The sequence below is a fragment of the Papaver somniferum genome, chromosome 7, assembly GCF_003573695.1.
Source record: "Papaver somniferum cultivar HN1 chromosome 7, ASM357369v1, whole genome shotgun sequence".
NCBI lineage: Eukaryota > Viridiplantae > Streptophyta > Magnoliopsida > Ranunculales > Papaveraceae > Papaver > Papaver somniferum.
Window position 1 is genome coordinate 14,641,755 of NC_039364.1, and position 8,046 is coordinate 14,649,800.

Genomic DNA, 8,046 nt, shown 5'->3' on the forward strand with positions numbered 1-8,046 from the left:
TGCCCGTTTTGGCCGTGGGCTAAATCCCGGACTTAATGAATGTCTCTAGAGAAAAAGCTCAAATTCTCATAGGAAGCGGCCCCACTTCCAACATCCACATAGGTGAGTCCATTAAGAGTGTCCTGCCACACTCCGCTTTAAGCAAAGCCATGGAACTCATTAAGATCTTGACAGATCATCCTAAAACATGCAGGCAGCACTATCATACGGTTACACCATAGGGAGGGACAAAGATAGTGCTTTCTCTCGACATCACCAAAAATTAGTTATCTCATTGAACCTTGATCTTGGAGCTCCATTCACAAGGTTGAGTGTCCTTCATGGCGATTTATTCTATGAGCTTGAGTCCCATCCCCTTCGATGTGGATCTAACTACCTCTCTAGATAACCCTTTCGTCAAAGGATCTGCAATATTCTCTTTAGACCTTACAAAGTCTATAGAGATGATGCCAGTAGAGAGTAGTTGTTTCACTGTCTTGTGTCTTCTTCGAAGATGTATAGACTTTCCGTTGTATACACTATTCTTTGCGCATCCAATAGCAGCTTGACTGTCACAGTGGATTGCGATCGAAGACACAGGCTTGGGCCAGAGTGGAATTCCACCCAGGAAACCTCGTATCCATTCAGCTTCCTCTCCAGCTTTCTCCAAGGCTATAAACTCAGACTCCATGGTGGATCGGGCTATACATGTCTGTTTGGTAGACTTCCATGACACAGACGCACCACCAAGTGTGAAGATGTACCCACTAGTGGATTTGCACTCATCTGAGTCTGATATCCAGTTAGCATCACAATACCCTTCTAGCACAGCAGGATACTTCCCAAAACTTAAGCAATAGTTTGAAGTTCCTCTCAGGTACCGTAGAACTCTGTAGAGAGCATTCCAGTGATCCTGCCCAGGGTTGCAAGTGTACCTGCTTAATCTACTCACAGTAGGCAATATCAGGTCTTGTACAGTTCATTAAATACATAAGACTGCCAATAACACGAGAATACTCAAGTTGATAAATACCCTCACCCTTGTTCTTTTTCAATTTGCAATTGGGATCATAAGGAGTAGTTGCAGGTTTAGCATTTTCATGATTAAATCTCTTAAGCACAGTTTCAACATAATGAGATTGACTAAGACTATATCCATCAGACATCTTTCTGATTTTCATCCCTAAGATTACATCAGCAGGGCCTAAGTCTTTCATGTCAAAGTTTTCGTTAAGCATGCTTTTAGTGGTATTAATACTATCAAGGTTACTACCTAATATGAGCATATCATCAACATATAGGCACACAATAACATGAGAATCATCCACAGATTTAATGTAAACACATTTATCAGATTCATTAACCTTGAAGCCATTAGATATCATTACATGATTAAATTTTTCATGCCACTGTTTAGGTGCTTGTTTTAAACCATACAAAGATTTTTTCAGTTTGCATACTTTATCTTCAAAACCTTTCACAACAAAACCTTCAGGTTGGTCCATATAAATTTCTTCATTCAATTCACCATATAAAAAAGCAGTTTTAACATCCATCTGATGTATATGCAAATCATAAATAGAAGCAATAGCAATCAGCATCCGGATAGAAGTGATTCTAGTGACCGGTGAATAGGTATCAAAGAAATCTAATCCTTCCTGTTGTCTGTACCCCTTAGCTACCAACCTAGCTTTGTGTTTTTCTATAGTTCCATCTGTTCTAAGTTTCCTTTTGAAGACCCACTTGCAACCTATGGTTTTACTACCAGGAGGTAAGTCTACAAGCTCCCAAGTTTCATTTTGTTGAATGGAATCCCACTCATTATTTGAAGCTTCTTCCCAGAAGGGAGCTTCCGGAGAGTCATAGCTTCCTTATAGGTTTGGGGTTCAGACTCTACCGTAAGAGTCACAAAATCTGGACCAAACTTTCTCGGTTCTGACCCTCTTACTTCTTCTAGGTTCGGTTTCAGCATCTAGAGACGGGGGTTGACTAGTCGAAGGAACATCTGAGAGATCATCGCGGACCCTTTTATGAGGTCCAGACCCTAAAGGGAAAATGTGTTCGAAAAACACTGCATCTCTGGATTCCATTATGGTGTTCTCACCAATTACCATGAACCTATAAGCACTAGTGTGCTCAGGATATCCTAGGAAAACACAATCTACAGTTTTAGGTCCTATTTGGTTTTCTTGGAACGAGGAGTGGCCACCTTGGCCAAACACCCCCACACTTTAAAGTATGCATAGGACGGTTGTCTTCCTTTCCATAACTCATATGGAGTTTTGTCGGATTTCTTAAATGGAACTCGGTTCAAGATATAGCAAGCAGAGAGAATTGCTTCCCCCCACAGGTTCGAAGGTAGCCCTGAACTAGCTAACATAGCGTTCACCATATCTATGAGTGTTCGGTTTTTCCTTTCAGCTACTCCATTCGATTCAGGTAAAGAAGGTGCAGTAGTTTCATGAATGATGCCATTAAGTTTGCAGAATTCTCCTATAGGTATCACATACTCACCGCCTCGGTCTGACCTAAGAGTTTTAATAGTAACACCTCTTTGGTTTTCTACTTCAAGTTTATATAATTTGAAAGCGTCTAAGGATTCATCTTTACTTCTAAGAAGATAAACCTGACAGTATCTTGAGTGACCATATATAAAAGTGATGTACCATTTTTTACCTCCTCTAGTTGGTGTTGATTTCAAATCTCCCAAATCCGAGTGGATTAATTCTAGGGGAGTTGAACTACGTTCAACCCTTTTGTTGAAGGGTTTACTTGCATATTTAGATTCAACACAAATTTCACATTTATGACCTCTGTCAATGTTTATTTTAGGAATGCATCCTAATTTAGAAAGTCTTTCAATGGATTTGAAATTAACATGTCCTAGTCTATCATGCCAAACATGTGAGGAGTCACAAACATAAGCAGATGAAGATGCATTGTCATTCAAGTTCAAATAAAGTACACTAAGTTAATCATGTTTTCAGTGACATATCCTTTTCCTACAAAGTCACCACCCTTAGAGATTACAACTTTGTTAGACTCAGCTACAAATTTAAAACCTTTCCCAAGTAAGATGGTTTCTGAGATAAGATTCTTGCATTTGTCCGGGACGTGATACACGTCATTCAATGCGAGAGTTTTTCCTGAAGTGAGCTTCAATTCAACCTTGCCTTTTCCTACCACTTTAGAGGTAGAAGAGTTTCCCATAAACAATTTCTCATCGTCTCCTACTTTGTTATAGGAGTAGAAAGCATTTCTGAACTTACAGACATGCCTGGTGGCTCCAGAATCAAGCCACCAGTCTCTCATATTGGTCACATTAGAGACAAGGTTGACTTCAGACACCATGCCAGTAAAATATCCAGAATCATCTACTACGTTTGCCTTATTTTTCTGTTTAGAATCATTTTTGGTCTTTTTGGGTGCCCTACAGTCTTTGGCCATATGACCAGTTTTCCCACAGTTATAGTAGTCGCCTTTGATGGTGTTTTTGGAGACACCACCCTTTGGATTAAGATGGTTACCTTTGGAGTTACGTTGTTTGTTACGTTTACCATTTTTGCTGGATTCTCCGTGCCTTTTCTTTGACGCAGCATTATCGTCCAGGTCATGAGCTTTGTTGGACATGTCTTTGCTCAGCATCAGGCTTTTGTCCTTGCAGCACAGAAGTTCCTCCACCTGGATCTTTTTCCCCAGCTCCACCATGGTGATTTCGTGATTCTTGTGTCGCAGCCTCCTCTTGTACTCGTTCCATGAGGGTGGTAGCTTTTCAATTACTGCAGATACTTGTAGAGATTCATCAATATGCATTCCTTCAGCAAGAATTTCGTTGATGAGTAGCTGGAGTTCAACGAATTGTTCTACAACAGGCTTTTCATCAGTCATCTTATATTCCAGGAACCTAGCTACCAAGAACTTCTTGCTTCCAGCAGCCTCTGCAAGATATTTTTCTTCTATGGCTTCCCATAAATCAAAAGCAGTAAAATGCTCTTTTGCATTATAAAAGTCGTACAAGGAGTCATCCAGACAGTTAAGAATGTGGTTTTTGCACATGTAATTCTTCCTAGTCCACCTATCCAGTCTATCTTCATAGCCACGGTCATGAAGCCTTCTTGAGGGTCTTTCTAAGGCAACTTCATCTAGCCTTTGGTCTTTTAAGAAGAATAACATTTTGGGCTGCCATCATTTAAAGTCTTTGCCACTAAACTTTGGAGGTTTGTATACAGTATTCTTTCCCATGTTGTTACAAAAAATATAGTAAAGGCGATATTGCCTTTAGAACTAATAATGTAACTGAGAAGAAGATACTTAGCTCAAACCGATGTTGCTGGAGATGCACAGAAAATGTAGAGGCACGTATACGATACGCTGTCCTAAAGGCAATATCGCCTGCTACTCCGCTGAGATGCTATAGCAGTTGGCGAGTCACCTCCAGGATACAACTACTAATAGTACCCCTCAATGTAGTATACAAAGAGAGTACCCTTAGAACTTGGCAGTGTTAGCAAAAGCTCAAAACAGAGAAACTAGAAATAAAAACTTATTTTCTGAAAGCAGAGGGAGAGCAGAAGAAGAGATGTTTCTCTGTTGTGTCTCAAAAGAGCTCAAGACTCCTCCCTTATATGTAGTGTTTAAGACGTTACAAACGAGATGAAAAATGCATGCAACAAAACCATGCGTAAGACAGAAATACTGGTTATGTTTGGTTAAAAACAGTGTTGCTTTTGTCAGGCTTAGAGCAGTGTGTTGGTTAAAAACAGTGTTGCCAAAATAAATACGTACAGACAAGAAAGCCAGGACAAACACGTGCAGACAAAGAAGAAGATTCTTCTAATGAACCCACACCCGACCCGACCCGACCGGACGGCGGCGTGCTTCTATGCGAAGCACCGCGCGTACGGGAAAAGCAACCTTGCCCAAGTCTAGGCCTTCCTCCCTCACACAAAAGTCTAATGACCCAAGGGCCATGCCCTTTTAGCCAATTTTATGGTATTTAAGTCTAAAACTCTTTAGATTTTAGTCTATGTGGGACTATTGTTTTATCTATTCAAATGAAAAAACAAGTAGTGGGCAATAGGTCTAGAGATCAAAACATAGTCCATGCAAATTTGGTATAACAAAGCCGTTTTTTCTAACACTACATACGTACAAACTTTGAAGACTGCTGCATACAAACTCCGAAAAGTAAACAATGAGATTAGTCAAGACAAAAATCTGAAAATCCGTACCGGAAAAGAAAAGAAACTAAAAACAAGATCCTAATATTCGGTAACAAAGCAAAAGCTTTACGAGTTCATTATCTATGTAACTCAAGGTGGAGCGTAATTTGATTTTGATTAGATATATGCAACTCCATCCTTTTGATCATCTTCAGCGCTTAACCAACCAGCCTTTGTTTTGAGAGTTGACCTCAGAAAAAGCCTTGGTTAAGAGTAATAATCACCCTAAGATTTATATACCCCACCTAAGTGCACCCATAATATCTCAGATTAATACACCCTACTAACCTAGAATTTCACTACCAAAATCCATCAAACCCTAGAGCATTACTTCTCTCTCGAAATCCCTTTTCGTTAATGAGGAATTTCAATCATCTCCCAACAGATATTCTACTCGACATTATTACTCGCTTACCAACTGAATCTATTATAGACTGCAAATCAGTTTGCGAACCATGGAGAAATCTTATTTCTCAACATCCATCGTTATGTCAAATGCACTTAACCCGTCTTAATCACTCTGTTAATTCTGGTAAGTTGAGTTTTCTTGTTTTGGGTGAGAATGGACATCTTTACCATTTTGAATATACTGAGGGTCACGATGAAATGCCTATTCATAGTATTAGAAGGTTCAATTTAACCCCTCCATTTTAGAAGTATGATTATAGTGTTCTTGGTTCGGCTAATGCTTCAGTCGCATATGATTATAGGGTTATCGGTTCGGTCAATGGTTTAGTCTGTCTTTTTGGACGGCGAGATTATGCTGGTTTATTGTATTTGTAACCCCTTGACAAAAGAATATGTTATGCTTTCAAGTGCTGAGAGAGATTGTATTGGTAGGTCGAGTGGATTTGGTTACCTTCCTTCAACTAATGAATACAAAGTTGTTGATGTATTTAGGAAACAACTTGAATTTACAGAGGTTGCAGCATACACTCTTGGCATTGGCAACGGGTGGAGAAATGTTGGGAGGTTTGATGTTGAGTCTTGCCATGCTGATGGAAGAAATGGTGTATTTGTGAAGGGAGCGCTGCACTGGGCAGATATTATCAGTATTTGTGGAGGAAGAGTTTATGTTTTTGATTTGACTGAGGAAAAGTTCCATGAACATATTTCAACACCTCCTTTTCCATTTCCACTATGGAATGACTTGTATGGTTATTGTTTAGGGGAGTTGGGAGGGGTTTTATCTTCTTATGTCAGATATTATGATGACAACAACGAATGCAAATGTTGAAATCTATGGCTACTAAAAGGGAGAATGATATTAGTGACATGCAAAGAGCAGGTGGATCAAGAGGCGCCGTTGGGTTGGAGTAAATAGTTTTCTCCCACGAATGCCATTAGCCTTTACTAAGAGTGGTGGTGTTTTACATTACTATCATATGTGTTATCTTGGCATTTATGATGAAAAATATTCAACCTCCAAAGATGTTGCGGATTTTAGTGCAGTTAGTCAAATATTCTCTCACAAGAACACCTTAGCTTCGTTGAAAGAATTAGGAGAAGAAGATACAAAAATGATGGATTCAGCTGAGATTGAAGAGACCGAAAGCCGTTTTTTTTCCAGATGAAGCAGCTAACAAGGTAAGTGATGCAGGAGCATTTTATGTTTCTTTAGGGATGTTTTTAATCTAGGAATGTCCTACAAAATAGGGACGTTTTGATAGTTTTTTCCGTATTTACTTTATGGTTTCTTTGTTTAGATTTGTCTTTCTAGTATAAATAGGCTATTAGGTTTTCTTTAGGGGACAAACTTTATTATTGTTTTTAACAAAATAATCGTTAGATTATCAATGGGTCTAGCCCTAGACACAATTTATCAACGTGTTGTTGATTTTCTATTGTTTTATCCTTCAACTTTCTGTCCATTGTTAGTTTATGCCTATATGTTTCTAGACTAACTTCATCAATTCGCGCTAGAACGAAAAACCTACAAACCCTAGCTAGATATAATGGCAGGAAGAGTTAGAGGTGGTGGTGGAAGAGGTTTTCAAACTTATCAAGAAGAACTTAACGAGATTAGAGTTATAGCTGACAACATGTTTCCACGGTTGGAAAGGCTGGAGCGACAGAGACGTGCGAGAGCCCGAATGGAGATACCGGAAGGCCGACGCAACCCTTTAGATTCACTGGAAGGAGTTTCTAAAGTACATCCACATGAAGATGCAGTAGTCCATGAAAATATTTTTCATAAACCTGTTATTCATGAGGAAACACCATTCTCAGTGAGTGAGAGTGAAGACGAACTCTATGTTTATGAGGAAACACCATTCTCAGTAAGCGAGAGTGAAGAAGATAAATTTATTGTGGATTGGGACTTACCACCAGTCTACGATAGTTATCCAGAAGTTGAAGACAAAGTTTTGCTTACTTCTGATGGTATTGATCTGGAAGACAGTAACCTAGAAGTTGAAGAACAAGGTATACTTACATCTGCTGGCATCAATTCTTTTATCAAAGAAGGCACAAGCATCGTTGGTAATCCCATAACCCTATATCGTTATGTTTGTAAAAATCTAGCTCCGTATATGGAAGACAACCTTAATGCAAGGTCAGATTTTAATAAGTAGAAGGAAAAGTTCAAACGTAGAGAGAATTGTACCGGTAAAATTCGTTGGAGAATTTTCTCTAACAAAGGGAGGAGTGTTATGATGGAGGATTTATCAAAGTGTATGACAAAAACTACTACTTCAAGTTCATACTTGAATAGGACGAAGTTTTATCATAAGAAAACTTGTGCTTAAAATTACGCAAGTAGAATTCAGGGCGAATTCTCTTGAACTCCGGGAGGAATGCTATGGCATAAGACTTAGTAGAAAAATTCAGAAACAATGTCACAACC